We start from the raw sequence: 15,571 nt of genomic DNA, 5'->3' as shown, positions 1-15,571 counted from the left end.
TATTTTTGATATTATCCTTCTCCTCTCTTTCTCCCCCCCCCCCTCCTCCCCCTTTTCCCTCTTTCCCCCTCCTTTCCCCCTTTCCTCCTCTTTTTTTCACCCCCATCCTAACCCCTCTCCACCCTTTTCCCCCTCTTGCCATTCTTTTTCCCAACCCGACCTAAAATTAATGAACAAAAAAATTTGAGATAATTAACGCAGAGAAGTGTGTTTTAATGAAAAAGTGCTGCCTTTCATTTTATTTTTTTTCCCCGCTGTTTTTCTTTTCAGTTTGCCGAGTTCCCCCGTCCTTCGGAGATTTTCCCCATTCTCTTCACCTGATTGGGAGAAAAAATTAAATTTTTAGGGTGGTTTCCTTTTTTCTTATTTTTTTTTAACATCCATGTTATGAATGTTTTTTTCTTTTTTTTTTTTCTTTTTTTTATATGATATATCGGAGTTTTTTTGGTGTGATTTTTTGGTTAGCAAGGAAGGGAAGTTTTTTTTTTTTAATTGTATTCAGTAGTATTATTATTCCTTATACAGTTTTTGTTAGTTTTTAAAAAAAATAAAAAAAATGATTAGTCATGAAAAAAAGGGGACCGTTGCGGGATATAGAATTTAGATTTAAATTCACCGCAATTTTTGTACTTATCTTTTTGGGAAAAAACCACCTTTTTACTATTCAATTAACTGTGTACATAGATCCTTGGCTCCTCTTTTGCAGCGCTGTAGTATTTTTTCCTGTTCTTTTGTTATTATGACAAAAGGGATCATTTTTGTTTGTGAAGATATTTGTAGATGTGAAAGGAAAATAATTTTGATAGTTTGGGGGGCATTTTTGATATTATTGTTTTTCATTATGGATCATCATCTTACCTTTTATGATGCAGTCTTTTGATGCAGATGCAATGGTACTATTGCTATAATTGAATCAGTCCCGCATCCTATCATCCCCCCCTCACACTCGTACTCCACCCTAAAGCCCCAAACCCTCATCTCCCCCTTTACCTGATCTTAAACCCCCTTCGCCCTTATCTCTTTTCCTTTTTTACCCTTTTTTTTTCCCACTCGTAACCCTCACTTTTATTACATTTTCCACTCAAAATCATTCCCCCTAACCCTTACCCCCTTTTTCTTCCCCCAAACATTTTATCATTTTGTCTCACGCATAAAATTCCCTTTCATTTTCCGCCCAGGCCTTTTTCCCCCCCCAAAAATTTTTCCATCCAGCCCCACCCCGAACGCCATCTCTACCCCCTTTTCCGTCCCCCCAAAACACCAACTAGCCTCTCCCCAAACCCCCAATTTATTTCCCAAGTTTTAAAAACCCAACTCGTCCACATGTCTTCAGAAACGATATTCCTTTGATGCGGTGGGTTCTTCTTTGGCATCCAACAACGTTTACGGCACCCAATGGCGTCAAATGTCAAGAAAAAGTTGGACGTAAGGATCTGGGGAAGTATGGTCTCTGTTCTACAATTCACTTTTTCATGCTGCCATTCGCGTCTCCTTCACGGTTTAAATGGCGATCTTTAAGGTCGGGTTTTTTTGTTGTTATTTGGGGGGTGGTTTTTTTTTTTTTTTTTTTTTCGTTTTTGGGGGTTTTTTCGATTTCTTCAGTGGCTGTCTGATAGTTATTGTTGTTTATTTTGTTTTCCTCACAATGAATATAAGGTTTTTTTTTAAAAATGTTTAGGAAAGGTTTTTTTCTTTTTCAGAACGTGCTGCCCTTTACAGCAGGGTGTATTTCCCCTTGGTGATTTTTGTATGAAATTTTATTATTTTTTTTTTTTTTTTATTTTAAAGATCTTTGTATGTCTGGGGTTTTTTTTTTTTAGAGTTTTTTTGGTGTGTTTACTTTTTAAATGTGGCTCTTTACCCTTTTAAAACATTATTCAGATTTGCCCCTCTTCCCCCCTTTTTTCCTTTTCCCCCCCTTTTTTTATTACCCATTTCTTGGGGTTTCCTAGGCGGGGGGTCGAAGGCTGGATGACCCGTGGTTTTACGGTACAGTCCATGCTGCATTGGGATTCACCTGATGTACCGGTGATCTTGCACGCGTACAACTCTGCCCTCACCACCACCATCATGGGGGTCCCTCAAAAAACATCTTCGTGACGTACTTGGGGATGTTTATTGGAGGCGACTCGTGTTTTTCCATTAAAACTTCCGGGGGGGGCTCAATATCAGTAAGAGGATTCTTTTTGTGTTTATTAATGGTCATTCTTTAAACCCTTTTTGTGTTTTGTGGGGGTCTCTTCTGTTTTGTGTTGTTTTCATTTTTTTTTTTTTTCTTTTTGATTTTTGTGTTTTAAATTTTTTCCTTTTCCGGGGTTTAATTTTTCCTTTTTTTTTCAATGGTAAAAATTTGATGGGTTTGATTTCCTTTTAACACTGTTTTTGATTTTTTTAAAAGTTTTTGTTTTTAGGCCGATTTAGGTATCCTAATAGGGGTTTTTTTTTTTTTTTACCTTTTCTTTTTTTCTTTCTTTTCCAAAGTTTCATATTGTCTTAGTTACTCTGTAGCCACTTTTTTTTGCTTCATAAACCTTTTTTGTTTTTACATTTTTATTTTCAAATGTTGTATTATCCTTTTTGACTGAATGCTCGCTTGATGGTAGGGGTATTGCTTAGAAATAAATAAAAAAAGGGAAAGGGGATGAAAGTCTTTGAAAATTTCGTGTGAGGAAAAAAAAAATGAAATGTTTTTTTTTTTAGTTCGGGGAAGAGAAAGGGTTTTTAATCGAATTGATGCTTTTGTTTTGTTCCCTCCTCAATGTATTATGTATATATGTACGTATAGGGGTTTTTTTTTGACATCAAAAAATTTACATAATCATTGAAACAAATGAAGGATTTTAAGTATTTGGAAGACATATCAACATGACCTTAAAGCAGTATGTTGATGCCCTAGGCAAGCAATGCTTCAAAATTTATATGGGGCTTGCTAAAGATTAAGATTAATATTTCCCTTAGGGATTATGAAAAGGACATTCCTGAAAATCAGTTTTAAAAAGGTTACCTGTGATGAGTCCTTTTTTCAATCAGGATGGCTGAGGTATCCATGTCAATGTGGTCAAGCCCACTCTTAAGTTAGGAATCTAAATTTTTTTTTTCCTTTTTTGACCCTAACTGCGTCCTTAGGAACAGCCCTCAAAGTAGGATAAAGTAATTTCTGACCTTCTTGCCAAAAACCGTCTTTTACCCTGTAGCCAAGAATCGGAGAAAAGGGTAAATTTTGTTTTTGGGGGATCTGTTTTTTTCCCTAGAGCGCTGACTTGGGCAGCCTAAAATTTTGTTCTGTAGGGTTTAAAATTTCCCTTCTTTTTGGGGGTTTATATTTAAATCACACAATATACGGATTGTAAAAATTTTCATTTTAAAAACAAGACCAAAAATAAAACTGGCACAGTTTAAATGAAAAAAAAATACTTTAACCTCTAGGGTACTGATCGAAAGGAGAAATATTTGCCAAAAAGCCCCTTTAAAAGAAAATAAGTCATGTGTAGTGCTTATTGAAATGAAAGGGTTCAAACCCCCAATGCTGAGGGTTTTTTCCCGATACGCAGACCCTCTCTCCCATAGTGGCCGGGGCCCCCACTCTCGGGGTTTTTGCATCACTGTAGTGTGGTCAAAAACCATACATCCCCAAAAATGGACTTGGCGCACCAGGGCACGTAGACATACCATCCGGGAAATATAGACCAGGCATGCCAGGGCATGTAGTCCATGCCACCCGGGGGTAAGGGGTTTGTTTTTGACCTGAGGAATATTGTTTACCTGTACCACTAAAAAAATAAAAAAAAAATTTATGGAAGGATATGTCAATTGCAAATGATTGTAACTTTTTCTTTACCACCAAGCCCCAAGGATATGCATAACCTTTGTACCCAGAGAGTGGTTATATAGCTTGCAAGTGTGTGCTTGTGCATGTATAGTTGTGAGTATGTTTGGGTTATGTGTGATGGAAATTTTTAATTTAATGTGTTTTTGTTTGCGTTTTTGTGTGTTTTGCGTGCGTGCTGTGTGCGTATGGGGGGTTGTGGGGGTGGGGGCGACGGGGGGGCTGGGGGGGTGGGAAAAAAAAATCACTGCCCCAGTAGAAACAAGTAAAAATGGATTTTTTCCATTTATAAAAAGTTTCCTCATGCTTTGGGAAAAACCAAAATGGCTACCTATAAGTTCAAAAAAATCTTGTTTTTACTTTTTTGCGCTTAATTAGTGCGTGTGTGTGTGGGTACATGCGCTCACACATTTGTGTGTGGTTTTTTTTATGTGCTGTGTTATGTGAGAAGTGGCCGTTTTTTAAAGGTTTAAAACTGGAAGGCATTCTGAAAAGGGGTTTTTTGCAAGCTTTTTTTACCTACTGCTATAACTCACATACCACTAGCAGAATTATTTAGCATCCCCTTTAAAAATTTTGGTACGAAATAAAACCTTTTTGTTGCCCCTTTTTCCCCTTTTTCCCCTTTTAAAACCCCTTTTCCCCATTGCTTCTCTCTCTTTCTCTCACTCTCTCTCTCCTTTTTTTTCTCTTTCCTTCTCTCTCTCTCTTTCTCTTTCTCTCTTAGTCTCTTTTTCTCTTAGTTCTTTCTCTCTTTCTTCTTTTCATCACTACTCACTCCTCACTCACTCACTCACTCACTTTTTTCCCCCTCCTCCTCCTCTCTCTCCCCTCTTCTTCTCTCTCTCTCTCTCCTCTCTCTCTCTTCTTTCTCTCCTCTCCTCTCTCTCTCTCTCTCCTCTCTCTCTCCTCTTCTCTCTTCTCTCTCTCTCTCTTCTCTCTCTTCTCTATATGTATGGTAATGTAATGTTGTATTGTATGTGTTATATATGTATTGTATACATATACATATACATATAAAGTATGGATTATATATATATAAAATTATATTATTATATATAAAATATATAATAATATATATAATATTACATTAAATACCTAAAATATACATAACATAAATATACATATACATATACATTATACAACTACATTAATATACATTTTAAAGTGTGTATATATATATATATATATATATAAAATATATATTTATATATAATATATATATATAATATATTAATACACACACACGCACACCACACACGCACACCCCCAACCACACCCACCCCACACACCACACACCCCCCAAACACAACACCACACACACACACAACACACACACACAAACCCACACACACCACCACACACACACACCCACACACACAACACAAAACACACACAACACCCACCACCCCCAAACACCACAGTGTGTGTCTGTGCTGTTGTATGTATAAATATATAAAATAATTATATATATATTAATATATAAATATAATTATATAAAAAATATACTTTCTTTCCCTCTGTTTCCCTTTCTTTTTTTTTTCTTGTTTTTCCCCCTACCTGCCTTTTTTCAGTCACTCCCTTTCCCTTTTTTTTTCCCCTCCCTCCCCTCCCCTCTGTAGTTTATTTTTTTATATTGATCTTTCTTATTGTTCCCAGGTTTTAAAATTGTATATTTATATGGGTGAATGTGTCTGTGCATTTTGCATTTCAGCAGGTTTCCACCAGGACTTTAGGGAATCAACGAATTTAAGCAAACCCCTGGTATTTTCAGTGCCTTTTCAAGGTAGTGTATCCCCCTAGTGTTCACGCAGAGAAGAAAGGTCCCCCCAAACGGCCAGTGATATACTGGGAACGTACTCCCCCCCGTTCTTGCTTTCCAAAAAAGCTTTCCTAAACCCCCTTTGGGTTTGGGTTAAATTACTTCCTCATCTGTTGTGGTCTTTTCTCTGTTGTCTGTTTGTTTTTTTTTGCCTTTGTCTGTCTTAAATTTATTTGTATTTACATCTCTCCTTTCTCTTTCCTTTTCTCTTTTTCCTCTTTTTTTTTCTCCCCTTCCCCTTTTCTCTCCTCTCCCCCTTTCTATTTTTCTCTTTCTTTCTTTTCTTTCTATTTTTTTTTTTTCTCTTTCTTTTCTCTTCTTCCTCTCTCCCTTCCCTCTCCCTTCCCCCTCCCCCTTTTCTTGTCGCATGACCTAAAGCTGTCCTTTTTATGCATAAGTTGTAATAATGAATTGAAAAAAATGCTTCTAGAGTTTTTGATTTAAAAGGATTATTGTGTTGTATTTTGGGGAAAAATTTTTTAATATTTGTTTTTTTATGTTTTTTTATTTATACATTATAATAATTATATAATATATATATTTAAAAATTTTATATTAATAATATATAAAATTATAAAATTTATATAAAATATATTTTATATATATTATATATACTATAAATAATAAAATATATATATATTTTAATTATTATTTTTTTTTTTTTTTTTTTTTTTTTTTTTTTTTTTTTTTTTTTTTTTCCCCAAAAATACTCAGGTGAACATATTTAAATGCTTTGATATGCCCTTTCATGTTGCAGATTGCGTATGAAGTTTTTTTGAGGGGAAAAAGTTGTTCTATGCAAGGCAAGGTATGGCCCAGAGCAGCGGTTTTTCAGCTTTGTGGCAAATTCGCCTTTCACCCCAAATGTTATTATTTCATCAAGTTTTTGCTCTTTTCTTTTATTCTTGATTTACTCTGATTTTTTGTTTGATTTTACTTTTTTTTTTTTTTTTTTCCTTGTAAAATTTCATGTTTTAATAACTGGAGTTTGATAAATAAAATAGTCATTAAGCTTTTTGCAATTTTTTAATGATTATACTTAATTAGATGTTTTTTTTTGCTTTATTTCCTTTTTTCTTAATTCATTTGTTTCATATCCTTTATATGTTTTCTTATTAATTGTTTTTTTGTTATAATTATTTTATAAAATTTTGTTTTTGGGTTTGGTTGCTGCAAAAAAATCAATGGTTTTTCCCTCCAAATCATGGAACAATTTTTTTTTTGATTGTTTCCTTCTCATTCAGTAGTCGTGCATTGATTAGTGTTGGATTCAAATCGGGGGGGAAATTTTGGGTTTTTGTGAGTGTTTTTGTCTGGAATTTTCAAGGGTTTATCCGTGGTGAGATTATTTAATTGGCTTTGGGGTATTAATTATCATTTTTTTTTTTATTTATTTTTTTTTTTTCTTGTTTTTTAGCTAACCAGTTTTATTCGCTGTTACAGACCATAACAGTTTCTAAGAAATTGAGGCTTTAATTTATTAAAATATTTTTATATCCCTTTGTCTTATTGTACTTATGTGCGGTAGACTCGGGCAGGCAGGTATGCCTTTATTTTTTCCTTCTATTTTGTTTTTTTCATCTTCAAATCCCTTTTTCTATCGGAGGAAAAAAAAAAAATTATATTTTTATCGAAAAAAAAAATAAATGATGCATTTTTTTTCTTCCCCCTCTCTACAGCATTGCAGGTAGATAGTGTACTCGGGGTGACGTTTCGAGAAAGGACCCCCCCAAACCCGAGCCCTGAAAAACGTCCGACCCCCAACCCTTTAGCTGGGGCCCTTGTTTGGACGCGAGGGGATTCTCCGCAGTGTGAAATATCCGTTACGAAAAAGGGTTTTTTTTTGCTCATTGTGATAAGTTCCCTTGTGGGGAAAGGTGTTTCTCATGTTTTGGGTGTTCCCTTTTTTTTTTTCTTTTTTTTGTCACTTTTCGTGGGTATTAAATCAATTTAAAAAGAAAAAAAAGGGTTTTTTCCCTTTGATCAGTGGGGGGATTTTTATAGGGTTTTTTTCTCTAAGCTACTTTTGGGGACATCTGTATTCGGTTTTTTTTTTTTTGCAAAAGATTTTGATTCTTTTTTTTTTTTTTCATTTTTTCTTTTTAGAAAAAGATTTGAATTTCTCTCAAGTAAAAAGCAGTTTGACAAACCCGAAAACTTCAAAATAATAACAATTTTATAAAGTACGTATTCGTCCAGCCCGGTGTGGTGCATGAGGCTGACAATCCAAGTGGGCATCTGCAGATTTCAGGGAAATTTCCCTTATGGTAACTTGCCTCCCTTTTAAAATGATTTCACTGTATCAGCAGAGGGAGGACACTTAAGACTGAAAATGCAAGAGCGTAGTATATGAAAATTAGGAATATATGTTCTGGGACCTTTACACAGAGTTCCATCTTTCGTTGGTGTTTTGTGATTGGGTGTACTTTGCGTGAAGATCAGGGTTTTGCGAAAGTTGAATATCCTGTGTTATAGTGCGACAGTCAGGTCCTGCGGGTTTTGAAAGATCATTACTTAAAATTGTTTTCCTTTGATGGAAAATCCAGTGGTTAGACTATAGAAAGTATTGATATATGGATAGGCCCGCAGTGTGTCTTAGTTTGAAGATAAGGATTTTTTTTGTGAATGGCATTAAAAAAAATAATGAAAAAAAAAAATCAGAAGCAACAATAGAAACGAGTGCGTACAACTGGTGTCTCTAGCATTTTTACAAACTGGCATAATCCGCTTTAGCCAGAAAATTGTCATGGATTTTATTACAAAGCTGATGTTTTGAATAGTACCAAGGAGATTAAATGAACTATAAAAGATAAATACAGAGAGTGAATTTTTTTGGTGAGCAAGAATTTTCTGTTTAGCAAACTGTAAATCTGTCCCAAGCTTCAAGCAGCTTTAAATCATCCGATGTTCAAAAATGCATCTAAGAGGCAATATACCTGAAATAAACCCTTTGCAGACGTCAAAGAAATAACACGAGTGGGAATAAACTAAAGGGTTTTGCTCTTCATTTTGTTAACTGAAAATCACTTTTCATTCTTTATAGTGATTCTAGTGACAAGGAAGAGGGGAATCCAGTTTTGCAGTCATTCCATGTAACAGAAAAGTTACAGTGTATAATGTTGTTTGGACACATTTGTTGTGTGGTGTGATACGTATGTGTTAGGTTATTTATTCATACTTTTTAAGTTACTTAATCTCCCCCCCCCCTTTTTTTTTCTGAAAGAGAGTTGTTTGTTCATTTTCGAAGACCCGAGTTTCAGTTTGAATGTTGGAATGACCCGAACGGCGTTAGAGAGCGTTGGAACTCTTGGTTTATGGATTTTTTTATTTTTTGGAATAAAGATGGTTATGCTTCCCCGTTTGTCGTAAGAACTGTATTATGTGATAAGGGAGAAGTATGCCTTTTTTAGTTTTTGCTGTAAAAATTGTATTTTTGTGGAGATATTTGTATTTTTTTTTTTTTTTTTTTTTTTTTCCAAATTGAGCTTTTTATTTTGTTGTAGTACCTATCTATCCTTTAAAAACATAAAGCCACATGGTTACATTTGATCATTACTCACAATATATAACACACATGGGTACAAACAGACAATCTCAATCTTCTCTTAACTCATTTTTCCCTCTTTCTTCTCTATCCCATTCCCCTTTCTTCTCTATCCTCATTCTCTTTTGCTATCCCTCCCCTTTACATTTACACCTCATTTGCAGCCTCTCCCATACGTCTTTCCCCCTCAATTCTCCACTCACACCAATGCACACAAACATACGCCACGAGTTGTAACGATACGCGTGGAAGAGGGGGATGAAGCATGGCCAAAACGGGGAAGGATTAATATACTATTAGGTTCACTGTCGTCACTGTTGGGGGAAAACTTTTTTTTTTCCCCTCTCAGTAGAGCCAAGTACGTTCCCGGTGAGATGAGAGAGAGAGAAATGGCCTTTCTTTATTTAAAACCATTGCTGACAAGTAGTGTAGTTATGTGTGTGTATATATATATATATGTATATGGATTAAAGTATTTATAAATATTTATATAAATATTTTTTATATACATAAATCTTTCCGATGTATTTTGTTATTACTTGTCCTTTTTATTTTTTATTCTTTTTGAAAGCAAAAACTTATTGTTTTTTTTTGTTATGATCATTTATAAAATACTGTAAAAGAAAAAGTTCCAAGACTGAAAGCAAGTAATAAGAATGAAAAAAGGTAAAAGGAAATCCATTTGCATCAACATTTCAGTCATTTTATATCCACTGCTCATGGTCTCATTCGCTTTAGAATGAAATCTGACTTACGCAAAAGGGGCATTATGTTTTAAAATTTACTCATCATTTTATTATTTTTTTATTTTATTATTATTTTTTTTTGTACGTGAAAGTAAGCATTCTTCATGTCATTTTTCGTAGCATCTCAGGGCTTGTCATGTCACCAATTCCAGACGAGGTAGAGGGAAAGCTTGTTTTTTTTTTGTTCTTTTTATTTATTTTTTTTTTTAGTGTGGTTATGCATTGCGATTTTAAATGATTCAGATATTTAATCATTCATTCATATGATTTATAGATGTACCCTTTGAGTGCCACATATACCCGTACAGAGATTTATTAGCTGCAGTAGTTTTGCATCTGTATACTTCCCTTTTTATGTAGTATTAGCCAAAGTATTAATGTGTTTAGGATTTTTTTGTTTTTTTTTCAGTTGTCATGACTGAGTTAAATTTTACCTTACTTTTGGAAAAGGGAAAGTTTCCAAAGTTTTAAATGGGGACGCAGCAAGCATATGTTTTTTATTGCTTTTTGGGGTTTAGTTTTTAGATATGTTATTGTGTCTCCCCTTGCAAATAGGTATGTGATCTGTACCTGTACTAGACAAAGTAAGGGTTTGTTATAATTCACTTTTCTGTCTTTTATTTTTTTCTTTTTAGCCTGTGAGCTCAGGTCGAATAGGAAATAAATAATACTGAACCAAGGGCACAGGTAAACCGGGTAAGGGACTCCTGAAAAACATTTTGCCAGGTTTTGGGTAATCCCATTGCAATTTCCCCCACCTCCTCATCGTATTCCTATCTCCAAGACCCATGCTGCGTATTTACCATCAAAACAGTCCGTGCATTGTCCTTCTAGCAAATGTGCTCGGTGCAGAATATTGGTCTTTCTTTTCAGAAAAAATTTTTTTTTTTCCCCCAACTTTTACCAGACCAGGACCCCCTTCGCCCCCTTTCCCCCCAAAAAACTGCATTGTATTGACAATATTCAGACGCAAGAGGGGAGCCGTCTGTTTAGTTCTTAGGGGGCATTTTTCTTTTAATCATTTCGGGCCCATTTGCCCAATATCCCCTTTTATTCCGTGTGTTTTTGACCGTTTAGGGATTTTTTATTTCTATTTTTTTTTTTTTTTTTTTTAGATGTCCGTGGTTTGTGTGTGGTTTTGTGTGAATGATCTTTTTTTTTTTTTTTTTTTTTTTTTTTTTTTTTTTTTTTTTTTTTTTAATAGAGAGAGAGTTTCTTAAAGTGTGCTTATCACTTTTTCAGAAGGGGATTTTTTACAGGATGGATTAAAAAAAACAGAGAGAAGAAGAAAAAAAAGGGATGCGTGCCAGTTTTTGTCACGTGTCCGTTTCTGCCGGGGGAAGTTATCCCCCAAAGGAAGTTGTGAAAAAGAATGAAATTTTATTTTTTTGTAATCTCCAAAGCGCTATGCCCCCTTTTCATCATTTCATTTTCATTCATCCCCCTTAAATTTTTTTTAGGTTTGTTTACATTTAATGTAATGCCTTTTCTGTGAATTGAGTAGAATATGAATAAAATTTGAAACTAATTGTTTTTGTTTTTTTTATTATCCATTTTCTTATCCCCACATAACCAGGCTTACCAGGGCCCAGTAATGAAAAAACCCACTATTAGGGGCAATGAGGTTTCCCCCTTTACAAAATAGCCCCAACTGAAAAACCCCCCTTCCCTGACCCCGGGCTCCCCTTTTGACCACGGCTCCGAAATGCAAAACTACCCCCTCATCAATCCCTACTAGTACAGTAGCCAACAATCAATCCTTAAGGAACATTTCCCCTTTCCCCCAGCATGCTCAATTTTCAACACCTCTACCCCCCAACCCCCAAAACATAAACCACCCCATCCTCCCTTTTTAAATACCTTACAGCCTTATTCCCCACCTCCCCTAAACAAACCCCCCTCAAACTACTCCATCGTAGCCCCCGCCCTTCGATACCCCTATCACTAAAAAATTTTAAATACCCTTTTCAGGCAGCCAAATGGCCCGATTTTTCGTGATCCTCCCCGCCCCCTATTGAAACACCCTTCTTTTCCCAAAAGTCTCCAAAAACAAGTAGGTAAAGTCTTTTTCCGTAGCCGACCCACCCCCCCCCGTCTTTCCAGTAACTCCGAAAAAAAGCATAGCTTAAAAAAAACAACTGCCCTATATGGCCCCCATCCTTGCAGAACCCCATCAACCCCTTAATATTTGCAGGAACATTTTCAATCTCCCCGCCAATTCCCCAAAACTTGACAAAGTTGTAGTTTGTGGAGAAGCCCTACTTCCCGGTTTCACAGCTATGATGCAACATCGTAAAAATGCTATCCTTCCCCCCCAGGGGGTCACGAAAAAAACCCCCTAACATACCCAAAAAATTACCTTCCGTAGACAAAACCTTCCTTCATGTATACATAGGAGGAGAATCCCTCCCTTTTGTCCATACCAACCCCTCCACGTCAGTGCAAAAATTGTTGGGTCTAGGACACCCACCCAAAAACATGCCGTTCACACCCAGATCCCACTATTCCCCAAAACCCGGGCCCATACCCGATCAAAATGCTCTGCACAATCACGCCCCATGTCCCAACTGTGGGGGCCCCCCCATAATGTATTTTATAGGGGTCCCACCCAAAATTTGAGCTGAGGTAGCAACTCTAGTTTTCAAACTGGGACTCCACTATTAAAGCCAGAAGGAAGCCGTCGCTGGTTTCTCTCTTTATCCGTAATACGCTATTTACCAATTCTCCAAAAACCCACCCCCCACTTTAAAACCCCCCCCCTCTTCTCCTCCTCCCTTTCCCCAGTCCAAACCCCTTGCCACCTAAACCCGACCTCCAATCGCTATACAGATCTCCAAACCACTCCCCCCAACACCTTCCCCTTCCCTCCTCACACTACCCAAAACCCGACAAAAAAAAAGTTCCACCCCTTTTCCCCTACCACACAATCACCTCCACCTTTCCTTTGCCCCTACGTTTGAGACACCATCCTCTCTTCCCCCCCTTAAAAAGAAATCTTTATCCCAAAACCCCCCAAAAAACTCTCGAAAAAAAACTTTTGGGAAAATATTCCAAGAACTTAATAAAAACTGACACTAAATTTAAAAATTTTAAACTCCGCTCCTTCCCACCCAAGAAAACTGGATATCCATTCTCCTCCTAATGATATCCCCCTACACCCTACCCTCCTAACCCCTCCCAACAAAACCCACCCCCCCCGCCCCGAACCCAACCCCCCACTTAACCCTCCCCCATCCCTATCCCTTCCACTCCCCCCTGGATACACACGTGAACCCCCTTATGTCACAAGTACCCCCTTCCACGACCCTCCATTCCTAATACCCCCTTTAAAAAAAAAACCCCAACCTCTCTCACTCGCCCTCTCAGTCCTTACCCACCCTCTAGCTGCTTTCCCTCAAAATCTCCCAAAACATATACGTCTATATCACTAAAGTAAATATCCTTCATTGGAATTTCGGGTTTCCCCCTCCCACAGACCCTGACCTTTGCATATCCTTTCCCCTTATAACCATTTTTGTATGCCTTTAAGAGACCTTTTTACACACCTCCAATACCAAAACCCCAATTATATTTTTTCTCTTCTCACATTCCCCTTTTGTTGCCATACTTTTCAAAAAGGAAAAACCTTAGTCACCCTCCCCCTTTTAAACCAATGCCCTTTCAAGTTATTCTTATCTTCCTTATTGATGGATCACAGGATTCAGTTACTTTTCCCTTCCCCCCCCTTTACTTTGTTGCTTTTGAAATTATTTTTTATCAATTACATCCCCTTAACTATCTAAAGTTTGGGGCCGAATCCATAAAACTATCAAGCAAACATCCCCCCCCCTCCTGCCCCGTCTCCATATTCGAGATACCCCCATTTTTGATTCTCTCCCAAAGGGTAAGAACGGGTTATTATTTCAGCCCGGCAGAGGGGGCTCACCTTTTTGTGCCCCCATTTTGAAACAACCGTACCTCTGCTTTCCCCACATCCCCCCTTCACCGACCTCCCAACCTATCAGACTCCTTTAAGAATCCCACACTTTTTGGTTCAAAAAACCATTCTCTTTCCTCAAACCCTACATATCCTTCATCTAACAACCCCTTTCCACACCCCACCCAACCCTTTCCCACCAATTCCCCTTTTCCCAGCTTAGAGAACAATCACAATCAACCACCTTCCCCAAAAATTAAAAAGTGCTACATGACCTTTGATGTCTAGCACATTTATTTGCTTTTAACCATTAACCATTTATTTTCCCCTTTGGTGTTATTTTTTTAAGAAAACTGCACCATTAAAAAAAGGGAAAAAATAAAAGTTTAATTAAAAAAAATAAAATTGTTTTTTTTTTTGAAGTGGAACAGTAAAAATATATGTACAGGTGTTTTGTATCTTTCAAATAAAATGGTTTTTGACACTCATAAAGAAGTATTTTGACAAGTATTTTTTAAAGCATTTGTGTTTTTTCCAGTGATATAATATATATTTTTTTTTTTCGGTAAAACTTTTTTAATCAGTTAAGGGGGTAAAATTTTCGCAAGTTTACATAATCATCTGGAAATTTTAAAAACTTTTTTAAAAAATAAAGAAATTTAAAAAAGAGAAAAATTTTTAAAAATTTTTTTTTTCATGTATTGGAGGGTTTTTTTTTTTGAACATTTTGTCCATGTTGTCCCCTAGGCGCTTACTCTATGTCATAATAGAATAACAGTGCAGAGATCAGACTTTTATGACTTTTTTATCTGTTTTTGGGGTAAAATCATATACAAAGTCTCTTTTTTTATTACGAAAGATTTAATTTTAAAAATTTCCCGTAAAAAAAAAAAAAAAAAAATAAGGGGAAGTAGAGAAATTTAATTTTCCAAGTTGATTTTTTACACTTCCAAATGAGAAAAGAAAACGTATTTGACATATTATAGGGGGAAAAAAAGAAAACTCTCATAGAAAAAAAAAAAAAAAAGAAAAAGAAAAAAAACTATATGGGTATTCAGGGGGGGTTCAATTATTTTGTCTGCCACAAACAAGGGCAATTTGGTTTTTTTGTTTGTTAGGTCTTACTTACCCATGCTCGAAATTTTACATAAAGGAATAAAAAATAAAAAGGAGGGGAGGGGGGGTGTGGTAAAATAATGTAAAAATAAAAAGAAAAAAAAAAAAAAAAAAAAAAACATAGAAAAAAAGGACATATTTTTCACACACCCACACACACACCCACACACACACACACACACACCACACACACACACACACCCATACACCCAAAACAACACACACACACACACATCACACACACCCCTACACCCAAAAAAACCACACAACACACACCACCACACAAACCAACACACAGCCATACTTTCAAAATACCGTAAAAGTGTGGGGCCCAAACATCATTGATACAACTAACTGCTTGAAGGCTGGTGGGGAAAGGCCCCCACGCTGTCCACCCAACTGCCCCTCCTCCCGGGAGAGTGGGTCTTAAACTCCTCATTGCGGTCCCGCCCGTTCGGGGGTTGGGGGAACGGCAAACTGGACCATGTAAGTGGCACGGTGCGGGGTCGGGATGTCCTTCAGAGGGATGAGAAGCCGCCAGTCGGGTTTGTCAGGGCCCCCACCTCGATCTCCGGAGGTCATTTAAGTGCGTCCCCCCCGG

At 36.6% G+C, this 15,571-nt stretch overlaps 1 protein-coding gene and 1 pseudogene across 1 annotated transcript in view; one reads left to right on the top strand and one right to left on the bottom strand.

Annotated features, from left to right (window-relative positions):
• The window catches only part of LOC119580733, a 7,628-nt pseudogene extending 5,556 nt beyond the window's left edge, over positions 1–2,072 (bottom strand).
• Positions 1–15,571, top strand: part of LOC119581203 (UDP-N-acetylglucosamine/UDP-glucose/GDP-mannose transporter-like) — a gene marked incomplete in the record, with an annotated part of 61,488 nt that overhangs the window by 13,363 nt on the left and 32,554 nt on the right.

This window comes from Penaeus monodon, chromosome 14, assembly GCF_015228065.2.
Source record: "Penaeus monodon isolate SGIC_2016 chromosome 14, NSTDA_Pmon_1, whole genome shotgun sequence".
In the NCBI taxonomy this organism is placed as follows: Eukaryota; Metazoa; Arthropoda; class Malacostraca; order Decapoda; family Penaeidae; genus Penaeus; species Penaeus monodon.
Note: the sequence above shows the minus strand (reverse complement) of the source record. Positions and strands in the feature narration are given on the sequence as shown.